The sequence below is a fragment of the Pseudorca crassidens genome, chromosome 9 (assembly GCF_039906515.1).
Source record: "Pseudorca crassidens isolate mPseCra1 chromosome 9, mPseCra1.hap1, whole genome shotgun sequence".
Classification (NCBI taxonomy): Eukaryota; Metazoa; Chordata; class Mammalia; order Artiodactyla; family Delphinidae; genus Pseudorca; species Pseudorca crassidens.
Window position 1 is genome coordinate 104,836,892 of NC_090304.1, and position 16,788 is coordinate 104,853,679.

At 40.1% G+C, this 16,788-nt stretch overlaps 1 protein-coding gene and 1 pseudogene across 1 annotated transcript in view; both read right to left on the bottom strand.

Moving 5' to 3' along the window:
* The window catches only part of LOC137231189 (pre-mRNA-splicing factor 38B pseudogene), a 45,331-nt pseudogene extending 31,984 nt beyond the window's left edge, over positions 1–13,347 (bottom strand).
* Positions 1–16,788, bottom strand: part of ARHGAP32 (Rho GTPase activating protein 32) — a 267,370-nt gene that overhangs the window by 250,126 nt on the left and 456 nt on the right. The gene's annotated exons all lie outside the window — the stretch shown is intronic.

Consider the following 16,788-nt stretch of genomic DNA (forward strand, 5'->3'; position numbering starts at 1 on the left):
TTTTCATAACACTAATCTAGCTAAGACTAAGCTAAAGGATTTTCTAAACCTCTTCTCCTGTTTCAGACCTTCCCTTTCTACCTTCCAAGAGGTTAGCCTATATAAACAGATCAGCTCCAGTTACATGAACTCAGTTCTCGATATGTTGAAGCCCAGGCCCCTGTTCTGATTAGACAGTAATGCTAAAAGAAAGAAAACCAGTAAAAACCAAGCATTTTTTTCTGTTTCCGCCTCTTCCTATGCTAAGCAAGCAGGTAATGAGGAATTCACCAAATAGTTTTCAAGACATACTCTTAAGCAAATAAATGTATGAAAACTGCTTCCTACGAGGAGCAAAGAGCTGATAAGCAACTTGTTCTGTTTATTGAACTAACTTAGACTCTAAACATGTCTAGGAATCTAAAATGATTCCTAGAATATTAATGGTGCAAAGAAAAAAAGGGAAAACTGATTATATTAGAATCTTATTTAGCAGGAAATTAATATGCTACTAGCAATGATATATAAAAATTCCTATAGAAAAAATATTCAAATTCTGAGGATTTTTATAACTAAACGTATTGATGTTTATGGCTAGCCGTTGCCATATCACCGTATGATAAATGAAGATGGCGCTTCATATAAACAGGGAAATGGGGACTTCCCTGGTGGTGCAGTGGTTAAGAATCCGCCTTCCAATGCAGGGGACATGGTTTGAGCCCTGGTCCGGGAAGATCCCACATGCCACGGAGCAGCTAAGCCTGTGAGCCACAACTACTGAGCCTGCGCTCTACAGCCTGTGAGCCACAACTACTGAGCCCGTGAGCCACAACTACTGAAGCCCGTGAACCTAGAGCCCGTGCTCCACAACGAGAACCTACTGCAATGAGAAGCCTGCGCACCGCAACGAAGAGCAGCCCCCGCTCACCGCAACTAGAGAAAGCCCGTGAGCAGCAACGAAGACCAGATGCAGCCAAAAATAACTAAATAAATAAATTTATTTACTTAAAAAAGAAAGAGGGAAATGCCTGCCTTTCACACACAAATTAAGAGAAAATATGGAAACCTAACAAAATGTTCACAAACAATATTTACTTATGACAGAATAAATCGAGCATGCCACGAAAACTAAATAGAATTAAAATATACTTTTTGAGCTTTTAATTTTTCTTCAATTTCAAAAAAAGTTTATACTGTACTATATTCAATATTATTCTAGCTGTCTTATTTTTTTTAATTTCTAACAATATAGATAGCAAAAGAAAATCCCTACTTTTTAATCCCCTACAAATCCACTTCTAATAGATAGGTAGTAAATATCTACTGAATGAATGCTGAGTTATTAGTTTAACCAAATTTACAAATAAACAGCTGTAAAATCTGGCTAAACCTTCTATTTTAAAACCATTTCAAAATACAGTTTACACACTTAGGGAAGTTTTTAAAACATCAGGTCAGAATGTATCCCTACAGGACAGAACAGTTGAACATGCATACAGGAACCTGTTTGTTTTCCCAAATGTATCAACAACAAAGTCAATTCTTAAACACTACCTTTTAAATACACTAAAAAAGAAAAAGAGCATTTTTTTAAATCTGATTAAAAAATCGGCAGAGGACTGAATAGACATTTTTCCAAAGAAGACAAACAAGTGGCCAACAGGTACATGAAAAGGTGCTCAATATCACTAATCATTAGGAAAATGCAAATCAAAACCACAATGAAATATCACCTCACACCTGTTAGAATGGCTGTCCTCAAAAAGACAAGAGACAACGAGTGTTGGCAAAGATGTAAAGAAAAAGGAGCCCTTGTGCACTGTTGGTGGAATGTCATTTGGTACAGCCACGATAGAAAACAATATGGAGATTTCTCAAAAAGTTAAAAACAGAACTCCCACCTGATCCAGCCATCCCACTTGGGTATATATCCAAAGGAAATGAAATCACTATCTTGAAGAGCAGCACTATTCACAATAGCCAAGACATGGGAAGAACCTAAATGTCCATCAATGGATGAATGAATAAAGAAAATGTGGTATATATACAGCAGAAGATTATTCAGCCAAGAAAAAAAAAAGAAGGAAACAATATGTAACAATATGAATGGACCTTGACAAACACTGTATGTTCTCACTTCTATGTGGAACCAAAAAAAAGCTGAATTCATAGAAATAGAGAGTAGGATGGTGGTTGCCGGGGGCTGGGGTGGAGGAAACTGAGAGATGTTGGTCAAAAGGTACAAACACCCAGCTATAAAATGAGTATGTTTTCTGGGGATCTAATGTACAGCGTGGTGATTACATTTAACAATACTGTATTATACACTTGAAAGATATTAAGAGAGTAGATCTTAAATGTTATCACCACACCAAAAAAAAAAAAAATGGTAATAGCCTGTGGGGATGGAGATATTAACTAATCTTATTGTGGTAATCATTTTGCAATATATACTGTATCAAATTATCAGCTTGTACATCTTAAACTTTTACGTTACATGTCAACATTTCAATAAAGCTGGGAAAGCTTTAAAAAAAAGAGTATGCAAGAAATCAAACAAAATCTTTTCCAACACTTGTATTATATAGCCCGAATAGGAGTATTTCTTATTGTTGCTAAATTTAAAATATCACCAGCTATACCAAGTTTCAAGCATCTTGGGCTTTGCAAAATTACTTAATGCCATTGCACAGTAATTAAGTAATGATTACAGCTTTAGAAAAGAGTAGATTTCATTATACATACAGTTAATTCATGGGAGACACTCCATTAGGAAAAAGAACTTTTTAAAAAAAAGAGTGATTCGTTTTTTGAAGACCTTACTTTATCTAATAAGAATGCTGAAACCCAAAATTACTATCTTCCAAACTTAACAAATGCTGCTGACATACTTAAAATTAAATCTCAAAGAATAAAATTCTTACAACTAGCTACACAAATTCTGGTATCCTTATCAATGTCAGTATCTTAAAATACAAGATCTAAATTGGCCTTAAGTTTAAACCACCATAGGACACACAGAAAAATGAGATATCTTTTGACACTAACCCTTAGATCCTGAGTATAAAAATGAAAAGTCAGTCTGAGCCAGCTGTTAGGCTATTAAATTAGCCCCGCATCTCAGCACTAAGGAAGTCAAGACTTTCTCATATTAACTCTCTAGCCAACTTTGCATAGAGAAAAATGGTTCTCCATAATCACAAGCTGAACCTCAAAGATACCTAAATAAGCTAGTATTTTTCACACTGACAGCCATGGAAGAGCTTCAGATGTTTTGCAAACATTTGATTTGAAGGTGTTCCCATACATCATTACCTATTCTTAAAACGATAACAGGCAGAAATTTTAAAACCATAATAGGCACATGTTTTCAACATAGGGGAAACCACAAATTCATGAATTTGTGCTATAATCAATTAGCAAAAATAGGTAAATATTATACACTGATTTTTTTAGATGAATATATAATAACAAAATACTAATTATCATTAAAATCCTGGAGGTCCACCTATGATTTTGTTTGAGGGGGAAAAAAGAAAGGGTTTTGTTGCTAGAAAAGTTTGAAAAAAATCACTGACTTAGTGCATGGAGTTGGCAACCTATCAGAACTGGGATGCAAACACAGTAACTGGGTTACTGACACTTAATTCTCCTGGGAGAAGACTACAACACAAAAAGAGACCTCACAACCCTAAAAACCTCCTTCATCTTACTGTACCAAATATAGATTACTTTGCGGTAAACATTTTTTTTCATGTATTAGTATTATCTATCAGTCACATCTCAGTATCACCTCATCTATAAAATCAGTAGGAGTACTTGCATATATAGGCAAATGATTTCCAACAAGGGTACCAAGACCATTCAACTGAAAAAGGATAGTCTTTTCAACAATGGTATTGGGGAAAACTGGATATCCACATGCAAAAACAAAAAAAACTGGACCCTTATAAGATACAGAAAATTTAACTCAAACTGGAGTAAAGATCCAAATAAAAGAGCTAAAACTATAAAACTCTTATAAGAAAATGTAAGGGAGAAACCTCAGGACACTGGATTTGGCAATGATTTATTGGATATGACACCAAAAGCAAAGGCAACAAAAGACAAAATAGATAAGCTGGACTTCATCAAAATTAAACACTGCTGTGCATTACAGGACACCATCGACAGAGTGAAAGGCCACCCACAGAATGGAAGAAAATATTTGAAACCACATATCTGGTAAGAGATTGGTATCCAGAATATATAAAGAACTCCAACAAGTCAACAACAACAAAAATCCTGATTTTAAAAAAATGGACAGGGACTTCCCTAGCGGTCTGGTGGTTAAGACTCTGCACTTCCACTGCAGGAGGCATTCGATCCCTGGTCGGGGCACTAAGATCCGACAGGCCGCATGGTGCAGCCAAAAAAATAAAAATTAAACATGGACAAAGAGGGGCTTCCCTGGTGGCGCAGTGGTTGAGAGTCCGCCTGCCGATGCAGAGGACACAGGTTTGTGCCCCCGTCCGGGAAGATCCCACATGCCGTGGAGCGGCTGGGCCCGTGAGCCACGGCCGCTGAGCCTGCGCGTCCAGAGCCTGTGCTCCGCAACGGGAGAGGCCACAACAGTGAGAGGCCTGCGTACCGCAAAAAAAAAAAAAAAAAAAAAAATCATGTTCTAATGTCACTGACAACCTGTTCCCAAGCAGGGAGTAGGAGAAACTATCTCTGATCCATTCTAGCACCTATCACCATGATGCTGTTGGCTAAATACACACACACACATTCAAAGTAAAACCTTGACTACTTAAAACCTTTAGAGCAGGGTTTCTCAACTTGGCACTACTGACATTTAGACCAGATAATGGGGGGGCCGGGGGGTGTGGTGAGGGGGCCTGTCCTGTGCATGAGTAACAGAGAATTACTTATTCCAAATGTAAGAATACAAATCTGGGAAATATCCCTTTCTCAGCTCAAGTTAAATGTTTAGAAATCATTTCACATTATTTATAGACTAGTACTGAGGAAAAGCACAGGTACTTTGAGGTTAAACAGACCTAGATTTGAATTATGAATCAATCCAGCACTTAGGTAACATGAGTAAGTGAGGTTACTGAGGTTTAAATAAAATAACTTTTGTAAAGATCAATACAAAATGGGCACTAAATAAAAAGGGAAGTGAATTTACACTTACATGCCAGAACTTTTTTTTAATCATAACTGGTTTAGGAAAGAAAGATTTCTAAAATGTATTGCACATTTTCCTGCTTTAATGTAATCTAACCTTTTATAAACAATGCAGGGTGACCATTTCAGACAAACGTCACTGTAACAACTAAATAGGACACTAATTTAGGGAAGAAAGCTATCAAAATGCATAACACACAATTAAGTTGTAAGACACTGGATGAATTGTTTGAATCTGATACAAATGATACCATTTAAAAGAGATTAAATATCAACCTGAGTCTTCAGGTCAAAAAGTAACAATAAAGGGAAACAACATAACAGAAGTTGGGACAGAAAAACCCTAAAAAAATGTAATTGCCTGCATGCCCTAAATAAACCAGAAGTGATAGGCTGTCCAAAAAAAAAAAAAGTGCAAGAAAAAGAATTTGGGTTAGTAGAGAGAATATACCAGAATGAGTCAGAAGAATGTAGTTCTAGTTTCGACTGCCCTACTTGAGTGAGAACGTGTAGCTAGATTAAGCCACTTAACCTGGACCTATATCCTCATTAATAAGAAGGGCACAAACCTACTTTGACACCTCCAACATCATCAGGCAGACCAAATATTAATGTTGCTAAAAATGCTCTCAAAGCTGTATGTAAACACGTTATACCATGAGACCTGCTTAGTCACCACACAGCAGTCTAGAGCAGGGTTTCTCAGCCTTTTGCACTGAGGACACATACAGAAAATGACAGTACAGATACAGGCACACAGCAGTAAGTAAGCCATGCCGCTGTTGGCCAACAGTGATCAGCAGAAGCTCTTCCACTCTGTCACTGATAATCCTCTCTGAGGAGCAAGGCCATCAGTATTTCTGCCCTATCTGTAACACATTCAGAGTGCTGTCTGGCACACTGGTTAGGAAGCGCTAATTAAAATGCGATGTCTAATTTGGAACACTTGTAAAAGGGAATTTAACTTTTTCTACAATTACCGGCTCTGGGAAACAGAATCAAGAGTAGAGTCTGACGATGACAGAACAGTAATACCTTGGACCTAAGCAATAAAGCCCTGTCCTAGGCCTGGACCTTTGAAGGGCCATGCACTGGCCTCCCTCTGACCACACCCTTGACCATGCATGGGGCCAGCTGATCTCAGGACCTAAAAGGTATGCCCAACTGCAGCCTACACACCCAGCCCTCATTTTGCAAGGACCCCAGAATTTCCTGGCTACTTCTAGGCTTTGCTCAGGTCTCTTCCCTGAGTGAGTTGATCCTCCCAACGGCAGATGACCCCACCATCGGTATTTATATCGCTGGGTCCAAGGGATGATCAAAGAGCTGCTGTCTGAAAGGTGAACGGGGATGCACGGATTCGAGAGTCCACATATGTGCACATGCAAAAAGTCCCTCATGCAAGGAACCTGGAGGGAGAATGGAATCTTGGGTTGAAGGCTGGGTCTTTGCCCTTTACCATGTTCTGGAGCAGAACTCAGAGGAATCTGAAAATTCCCTGTTTGACCCTGAGTTAGGTCATTATGAAGTTTTCTTTGTTAAGGTAGGCAATGGAACATCTGTATCAGTTAGCTTGATTAATAACTTGTAAATAGCTCCTGGAACAGGAGCTAAAAATCTTAGGCATATGAGGAACAGTTGAAGAAAATAAGTACATTTAGCCTGGAAAGAGAAAAAGTTGGTGGGAAGATCAAAGAACCAGCCATTTTTCCATGACAGCTGAAGGCCATCATGTGAAAAACAGAGCAGATCTGTGTGGTGTTGGAAATGCAGGCAGGTACATTCCACTCTAATATAATGAGGAATTTTTAAAAATAAGAACTCCTTTTAAAAAGAACTGGGCAACAACAAGGTCCTACTGCATAGCACAGGGAACTATATTCAGTATCCTGTGATAAACCGTAATGGAAAAGAATATGAAAAAGAATGTGTATATATATGTATAACTGAGCCACTTTGCTCTACAGCAGTAATTAACACAACACTGTAAATCAACTATACTTCAATTAGAAAAAAAAAAGAACTGGGCTGTCAGGTGAGTAACTGAGTTTTCAGGCACTGAAAATACAGAGGCAGAGGGTATGTGCTTCTCTTCCAAGGAAAATGTAGAAGAAACTCTGATACTGGGAAAAGGTAAAACTATGTATAACCGGGAGGCCTATGTAACTGCAGTATGAACGTGTAGCTCTATATGCAGAGACAAGTGGTATGAGACACAAGGCAAAATGGAAGTTAAACCCTGAAGTAACCTTCCTCTCTTAAAAATTCCCTGCTGTCAGCTTACTCTTGCCATTTGCCTCCTCACAAAAATCGAGGTAAATTCCTCCATCCTACAAAATTAATTACTTAAGACTAAAGCAGCCTTGTCTCAAGGGATTTTTTTCCATCCTCCAGAAAAGCATAACCTTCCCTGCTGCTCTCAGGATGCTCTGATTCATCATTATCACTGAAAACCTTGCCTCCCATCCCCACGGTGGATGGCACCTCTCTGGCATCAATAAATACGTTTCAATAGGAAAGCTAGGGATACAGTACATACCTAGACAGAGCCCATGCCCCTCAAACAGCCTGCAGAACAAGGGATTATAAATGTAAAACGTAAGCAAATAAATAAACTAAAATGAAGAAAATAAAATGGGGTAATATAGAAGAGAAAGACTGGGGTACTGCATGTACACAGTAATCACAAAGGCCTCTCTGGGGTAGGAGAAGGCAGTCACACACAGATCTGAAAGAAGTACATTCCAAGCAAAAGGAACAGCAACTGTAAATCCCTGAAAATGTACATGCTTAGCTTCTTCAAGGGATAAAAAAAGAGCAGCATCCACTCTACACCTATTAGAATGGCCTAAATCCAGAACGCTCACACCACCGAGTGCCAGCAAGGATGTGGGACAAAAGGGACGCTCCTCCACTGCTGGTGGCAACGCAGCCACTTTGGAAAACAGCTGGGCAGTTTCTTATGAAACAAAACATACGTTTACCATACAATCCCACAATCACAGTCCTCGGTACTTACCCGAAGGAGCTGAAAACTTACGTCCACAAAAAAACTGCACACGGATTGTTTATAGCAATTTTATTCATAACTGCCAAAACTTGGAAGCAACCAACATGTCCTTTAGCAGATGAATGGATAAACTGTGGTACATCCAGACAATGGAATATTATTCAGTGCTAAAAAGAAATGAGCTATCAAACCATGAAAAGGCACGGAAGAAACTTAGATACACATTACTAAGTGAAAGCAGCCAATCTGAAAAAGCTACATACTGTACGATTCCAACTATAAGACACTGTGGAAACGGCAAAACTATGGAGTCATTAAACAGATCATGATACCCAGGGGTTGGGAGTGGGGGGAGGTGAGGGATGAATAGGCAGAGCACAGGGGGTTTTTAGGGCAGTGAAAACTACTCTGTATGACACTATAATGGTGGATGTATGTCATTATACATTTGTCCAAACCCACAGAATGTACAACACCAAGAATGAATCCTAATAAAACTGTGGACTTTGGGTGGTAATGGTGTGCTGTCACAGCTTCATCAGTTGTAGCTAACGTCCCACCCTGGTGGGGAACGTTGACAGTGGAAGAGGCCGGCAGGATGTGGGAAATACCTGTACCCTCTGCTTGATTTTGCTGTGAGCCTAAAGGTGCTCAAAAAAAAAAAAAAAAAAAAATCTATTAAGGAAAAAAAAAGAAGAATCACATCATTGTGATTGCAGCCCCGTGAACAAAGGAGAAGACAGAGAAAGACGAGGTTGGAGAGGAAGCAAGGAGCCAGACCATGCACTGCAGACATTCTGGGCATTTTTCATCGTGGTTGGGGCTGTCCTGTGCAGTGCAGGATGCTCCGCATCCCTGGCTTCTACCCACTAGGTGCCAGCAGCACACTCCCCCCACCACCCATCCCCCAGTCCTGACAACCAAAAATGACTCCAGACACTGCCAACTGTCCCCTAAGGGCAAGATCTTCCCCAATTAAAAACCGCTGATACAGGGCCTCCTAAATGGCCACAGTGGAGATTTTGTTTCCATAATAAACCTTTAAGTTTTAGTTTTAGTGTTAAGTGTACTGGAAAGCCAGTAAACAGGTGATACAATCTGATTAACATTTAACATTATTTCTGACTCCTGTTATAGGACAGGTGAGGAGAGTAAGGGCAAGAGTAGAGGCAGCGAAGTCTGCTGGCAGTTTTCCAGAGGAGAAAGGCTGCCAGCCTAGGTGTTAACAGTGAAAAAACTATGAAAAAACGTAGTCACGTCCAGTTTGTATTCTGAAGGTGGAGCTAACGGGACTTTAATATGAGATGAGAAGAAAAAAATGGAGGAAAACCCCAGGGGTTTTGGCCTGCACAACTAGTAGACAGTGGTGTCACTTCACTTGAGAAGATGAAGACTTTGGAAAGGTGGAGGGAAGAGTAAATGAAAGAAAGAGAAATTCATAGTTCTGCTTTGTTCACATTACATTTGAGATGTCTATTAGACATCCAAGTGGAGGAATGGCGTTAGATGAGTCTAGAGCTCAAGGGGGAAAAAAAAGGAATCTGAGCTCCCTCAGCATATAAATGGCATCTGAAACCATGAAAATGGATGAAATCACACGAGGAGAGCCCAGGGACACTCCAAATTTTAGAGTGGGGGGTGGGTAGAGATAAGCTGCAAAAAGACATAGAGAATGAGTAGCTACGAGGTCAGAGAAAGTAGTTGGCCAATGGGAAATGCTGATGAGAGGTCAATAAGACATAGACACTGCTGATCACTGGCTTTGACAAGACACAGGTCATTGCAGCCTTGATTGAAAACAATGTCAGTGAGTGGAGAAACAAGAGCTCAAACGGATCAGGCTAAAGAGAGAGCCAGTGGTAAGGAAGTAGACACAGCAAACATAAACCTCTCCTGTTGCAAAAGGAAACAAAGAAATTGGGCAATAGTTGAAGGGAAACATTAAGGTGGAGGAGAGGGTGGCTTGACAGAGGTGATTTATTCAGTTAAGGTATTAGGGGCTCCAACAAGACAAAACTGTATTCCTTTCTCACTTAACCACCCAGAGATAAATGAGCAGTAGTAGGGTGGCTCTGCTCCACGAGACCATCCAAGGTTCCATCTTACTGATCCATCTCCCCCTAAAGTGCTGCTCTCACCTGCAAGGTTGAATAACATGTACCAGCACTACATTCTCCTGGCAGAAAGGAAGCAGAAAGCAACCTGCTTTCCTTTCTAAGGCCATGACACAGAAATCACTCGCATCACTTCTGGTCATATCCATTTACCCAAACTTCATCATGTGGTCACATCGAGCTGCAAGAGGGAGGCTAGGAAATGTAGTCTAGTTGGGCATCCATGTGCCACAGAAAACCTGGGGCCATATTACTGAAATGAAGTTGCAGAGAATGGCATTTGGTGAACAATTAATCACTGCTGCGAGTAATATAGGGCATGTCTGCATACTAACAGAGATGATCCAGTAAGGAGAGAGTAATAATTTAAGGAAAAAAATAATGGCAGGAGTGAAAGCCTTAAGAAGGGAATAATGAATGAGATCCAGGGCTCAGAGTTACTGACCCAGAAGCAGGGACACTTTGGTCTCCTGTCACTTCTCACATGCTTGACTTTTCCAGAAGAAAAGTTGCCCCTTGAATGCATTTCCAGCAAATTAAAGTAACCCTTTCCTTCTATCCAGTAAATCAAGCAATTATGCAAAATGAGCATAAAAATCTGGCCTGGATTGAGCAGTTCTCACTTGAGCTGTCTCCTAACAGGCTGATTCAAAGATGCTGCCTCTCTGTCAAAGAGAATATGACTAAATTTCAGAGCTGGAGACAGTCTACAAAGCTCATGTTACAAATGTTCAGGGCCACATGGCCACAAAGCCACAAAGTATCCTCTCCAATAGTACACCCAAGTCCTCGAACCGCCAGATCAGGGATCATCCCACTGTCCCCTTGTCTACTCTTTTATAAATATTCTTTTTCATAATATAGTTTATCTCCCCAGTGGAATGAACACTTCCTAAGAGCAGAGACTCAATGCCACCTTCTTTCATATCTGTCTTCCACTGCATTTAGCATGGTACAAAATACTCACTTGTACTGAATAGATACTTCTCAATTCACTGATAAAAGAGATTTGGTTTCCTGCATCCTACCGGAGCCAGGATTGTTACCGAATCCGGAAGACCACTGGATTTCAGGTTCTCCTCAGGTAGAAGGTCAATGGAAACTGGGCAAGTGCAAGAGGATGGTCCCTACTTTAAAAAAAAAAAAAAAAAAATCAAAGAATCATGAATTTTGGAGCAAGAAAGGATCTTAGAAACCTGTAGTCTGACCCCTCAATTTACATATAAGGTAAATGAGGTTTAGAGAAATGAATTACTCATCCAAAGTCACAGATTATTTACAGCAGAGCCAAGACAAGAACCCAGGTCCTGACTTCAAGTTCAAATCTCCTTTCTCTGTTAAACAAAGATCTCCTTTGTCTGTCCTTAATATACTAGGTAATTTATAAAGTACACATAATATGTTCTTCAAAACTGTTGAAAATACTACTCATCTTAAGAGTCCTTTTACCACATACCTCTCCAATAAAAAGAGGAGAAGGAATTACTGTTTCCATCCTGCACACAAGGGAACAAAAACAACGCAATCAAATGGCCTGCCCAAGACCACAAGGCTGAACCCCAGATAATAAAAATTTTACTATTTTAAGGGAAAATGAATGGAATATTTATTTTAGAATTCTTCCCCAGAATGTGGTGCCTATCTTTCCTAACAGAGACAACGTAAACATATCATATACCACATGGGTCACGTATGCTTTTCCTCTCAGTGCTTTCCATCTCCACAGCCTCCAATACTAATGTATACTATGATCCATGGCATAAAATAAAGTAGTAAATGAATATATGATCAAAAGCCAAATAAAAGGATCTCCCCGAAAATCAGAATTCTACTTCCACTCTGAACATTCTGATTCATAAATTTCTTATGAGAAATTAAACCAAACACCTTGTTTCTCACCTCCTTTTACCTTCCTAAAACAATCTCCTTTAAATAACAAGGAAGTCCCCTTGTCCAGGGATACTATGAAACTATGAACATCTGTTTTACCAAATCTTTACATTTTGCTACCATGAGGAATATTCCCTCTCAACCTGCATCTCTTCAAAGAGGAAGTCTCTGGTTGGTTTTGTTGTTTATATGTTTTAACCTCAAAAGAGAATACTGTCTCCTCATGATGGTGGGTCTTCTTTAGGCCTCTACTGTTTTTGAGGTGCTACAATCAGAACCCTGCAGTGTAGTTTTCCAGGGGCTGCAGCTCTACAGTTTGATGAAAGGCCCCCTGCCCCACCAAGGACAGAATGAGGACAGCATGAATGCCCTCCCATGTCTCCCCTGTATCATCCCACTGCATGTAAGCAACACCCGAGGTGTAAAACTGCACAATTTGTAGGATGGCAAGAGTCACACTGGCCCCAATTCTGTTCTGTTTGACTCAGTCAGAACAATGGCCTCTGTTTATTTGCTCACTCTTAGTTTAGGATTAATGTTAAATAAACCAGCACTTGAAGTTGGGAAGCACATCCAATTTGTCAATTGTAAGATAATTTAAACCACATACTTCAGAAAGCAGCTTAACATTGAAGCTTCCAGATAGTACACTAGGTCTTATCTTTAGGGAAAAAAATTAAGTTTTATTATTCCAATTCTGAAGAGGATATTAGATGCTAATGCAAATCATAAGGAAGACTTAGAGTGTCAAATACATTTAAAAAGTTATCTAACGTTGGCCTTATTTAATGTTGTTTCTCAAATATCTGTCTCAAAAAAATAAAAAACAGGGCTTCCCTGGTGGCGCAGTGGTTGGGAGTCCGCCTGCTGATGCTAGGAGACGCAGGTTTGTGACCCGGTCCGGGAGGATCCCACATGCCGCGGAGCGGCTGGGCCCGTGAGCCATGGCCGCTGGGCCTGTGCATCCGGAGCCTGTGCTCCGCAGCGGGCGAGGCCACAGCAGTGAGAGGCCCACGTACAGCAAAAAAAAAAATTAATAAATAAAATTAATAAATAAAAAACAGGAAACACCAAAACCAACATAGAACTGGTATTTAAATTCAGCTTTCAAACATATGTTAATACCAAGAAATTATCAAGAACCAGGATCTCTGAAAAAAAGAGAATTACCTTTTCACCCATTCTTAATCATCTAAATAAGCAAGTGATTAATAAGAATACAGTACAACATATGGGAAACTTCTCAAGCTATTCCAATTATCAGTTGTTAACTAAACTGTTTCAGTAAAGGAGAAAATTCCATACCAAGTAGCATACCACTCAGGAGAACAATCCTCTAATACTGGGGCAAGGTGATGTGCAATATTTTAGGCTTATTGTTTACACTAGAATTTATGATCACTGGCATGTATAACTCAGTAAGTACTTACTGTATGCCTAAATCGTATTAAGCTTTGACATGTAACATTTCATTTAATCATCACCACAACCTTCTAAGACAGATTCTATATTCTCTGATTACAAAGGAGGTACCTGAACACCAAGATGTTAATTCGTTTATCCAGGATCAAAGTTTATATCACAGCTGGTACTCAAATACAAGTCTATCTGACTCCAAAGCAAAAATTAGTACCTTTCCAGGGGTCTTAACCCCTATGATGTTATGATAGGAAATAACTCTGTGCTAAGTAAAGCAAAAATTTTAAGTCCTACGTCAAAGATTGGCAAACTTTTTCTGGAAAGGGCCAGCTAATAAAATTTGGGGGCTATGCAGGCCATACTGTCTCTGTTGCAAGAAATCAACTCTGCTGCTGTACTGCCAACGCAGCCACAGACAATACACAAACAAGTATGACCGTATCCCAATAAAACTTTATTTATGAGCACTGACATCTGAACTTCATGTAACTTGAACATCATGAAATATTCTTTTTATTTTTTTCAACCATTTAAAAAATTTTCATTCTTAGTTCATAGGCCATACAAAATACAAGCTGCAGGCCAGATCTGGCCTACATGCTGAATTTTGCCAATGTCTGTCCTAAATAATGCAGACAAATATAAAATATTTTTTGCTAAACAGCTCTTTTCATAACTCCTAACTTGTAATCTCCTTTAATATTCTGAACTGATACTTTAAAGAAGCTCAAAGTCTCAATAAACTTGACATCTGTCCCAAAATAATCAAAACTCTGGAGTCCAAAACTGCAGACACCACATATGGATCTCCTAAGAATGAGATAGAATCACACGATTCTGGAACTCAAAGAGATCTAACACATTCTAATTCCTTATGTGCATTTTTTAAAACTGATAGTAAGACATTTAAAACAGCTCAATACTAAGTTTATAGGTAATGACAGTAATACCTTACGCGTATAAGAAGTATTACAAAGCATTTTCACAACCTTTCTCTCATCTGACCCCTCCTCTGTAAGGAAGATAGTGCAAGCCTTCTCATCCCCATTTTACACCTAAGGAAAACAGGCTCAGAAATGTAAATAACTTGCCCAAAGCAGGGACAAGGCCACACAGCTACTAAGCAGCATAACTGCAACTATGACCTGATTTCAAGTCCTTGCTGCCCCTTAACTACTTCCATGGACATCAAATTTCACATTAATGGGTTAAACCCTAAAGATTTTCAAGAATATTAGTCAAAATCTTTAAATGCAATGAAAACGTTTAGCTCATTTCATTCGATTTTTATTCTGCTATCACAGTCTTCTGAAGAAAACAGCTGTTAATTCTCGACATTTGTTAAATGCATTTACAGTCAATAGTGAACCTATGTGTACTGTGCAGACAATACACCCAGACCAGCTTAGAAAGGGGAAACACTGCTGAACAAGTCATCTAAACAGAGAATAAGAGAAAGAGAAATGGAGATGAATGAACTGCCATTAAAATCTTGGCCCAACTGTGGAATAGCTTCTGGTGATTAGAAAATAATGTGGAGGTTAGGAAAAGAAAATAAGAGGAACGAAACTACTGGAATTCAAACCAACATCAAAGACTCCAATGACAGTTGAGCCTGCCTGTCTGCTTCTTGGTCTCGTCCTAGAAAACAAAAAGTTATATAACCAACGAAGGTTCTTCCAACTAACATTTCCTCTGTGGCCCACTTACACCCTATCACCCACCTCAGTGTGCATCACCATACAGTAAAAAACTGGGCTTCCACCCCAGCTAGGTCTGGACAAGTCTCTGTCCAAAGTGCTGCTTTATTCCACGGACGGCTATAGGGACGATGGTATGAAGATAACCAGCTTGAGCACAGTTCCAACCTCACACTGTTCTAGAATACTTATTCTATAAAGCGTCACACATCCAATTTTAGGAATGAAGTAGACTCCAGATATTCCTGAAAATGGTAATCACAACATCATAATATTCCATCTTCACACACAGCCCTATTAAAAAATAATTCACACCAATGAGGGCTTGAAAAACTTTGAGGTTGTGTTGTAGCAGCAATTAAAGCTTCTATTTCCTTCACTCTCAAGTTCAAGGACCAAATGTCAAGATTTCGAGTTAGATTTCAATTTACCCAATAAGGAAAAATATATTAATGAATCCCAACCGTCACTACCCAAAAATATTACAACAAATTCAATTACTGATTCAAACTAGCACATTTTCTGGACCCTAAGAGCCACGGCACTCTAGCACCATATGCTTTTTTTCTTCCAACAGAAATACAAATACAGACAACGTTTACAAAAGCAACCAATGTATCAGAAGTTATTCCCATTCAGACTGACTTAAAAGGTCTAAATCTGTGCCAAACAAAACTCTGAAAGAATGGAAAATAAAAGAGATGCTGACAACAATGCAATGTGGCCCAGCTGCCAGCTATCCATGTAGCATCATGCAGTGCCCCAAGCAGTTTAAAAGCAGACTGCAATTCTGCATGCGGATCAAAATTATAATGATCCAAATTCTATTTCCTAAAAGATAACTATCAAACTGCATCCCAAGCATCCTGCTGGGGGTCTCCTCCTCCCCCCCCCCACCTTCCTTAAGCTTCAGCAACAGAAGGTGGAGTTATAAAGGGTCCAAAAGTAGACTACAGCTAAGAAATCAGCTTTGACTTTCTCCCTCTACCGTTTCTCGTCATCTGTTTGGGTAATTTTTTAATATGAATATTTACTCAAGTCAACAAACCGAGAAAGGCAAGAAGGGGGCGTGGGGGGTGATGGCGGGGGAAAAGGGCACTAAGTCACCAGCACCGTCCAATGTGCAGCGGCAACTTCAGCCAATTAGAAAGATGAGAGGGAAAACTCCACGGGTGAGCCGGCGAGCACGGCAGGGGGCGGGCACGGCGAGGATGCCCCCGGAGCCCCCCAGGCCCGCTGCCCGCGCCTCGGGTCCGGAGCGCCGCAGCAGGCCAGGAACCGCCCGGCCCGGTCCGACGAGGCCGCGGGGAAGCGGCAGGCGCGGGAGGCAGCGGCCCGAGCGCGGTCCGCCTCGGGAGGCCAGAGACGGAGTCGGCGGGGACCGGGGAAACCCGAGATGGCCTTCTAAGAACATTCGATCCCGAACCTTTACTTTAAAAAGAATTTCTCCCGACAAGGAAACTCAGGCCCCCGCAGCCTTCCCCTGCGGCGCCTGCCCACGTCA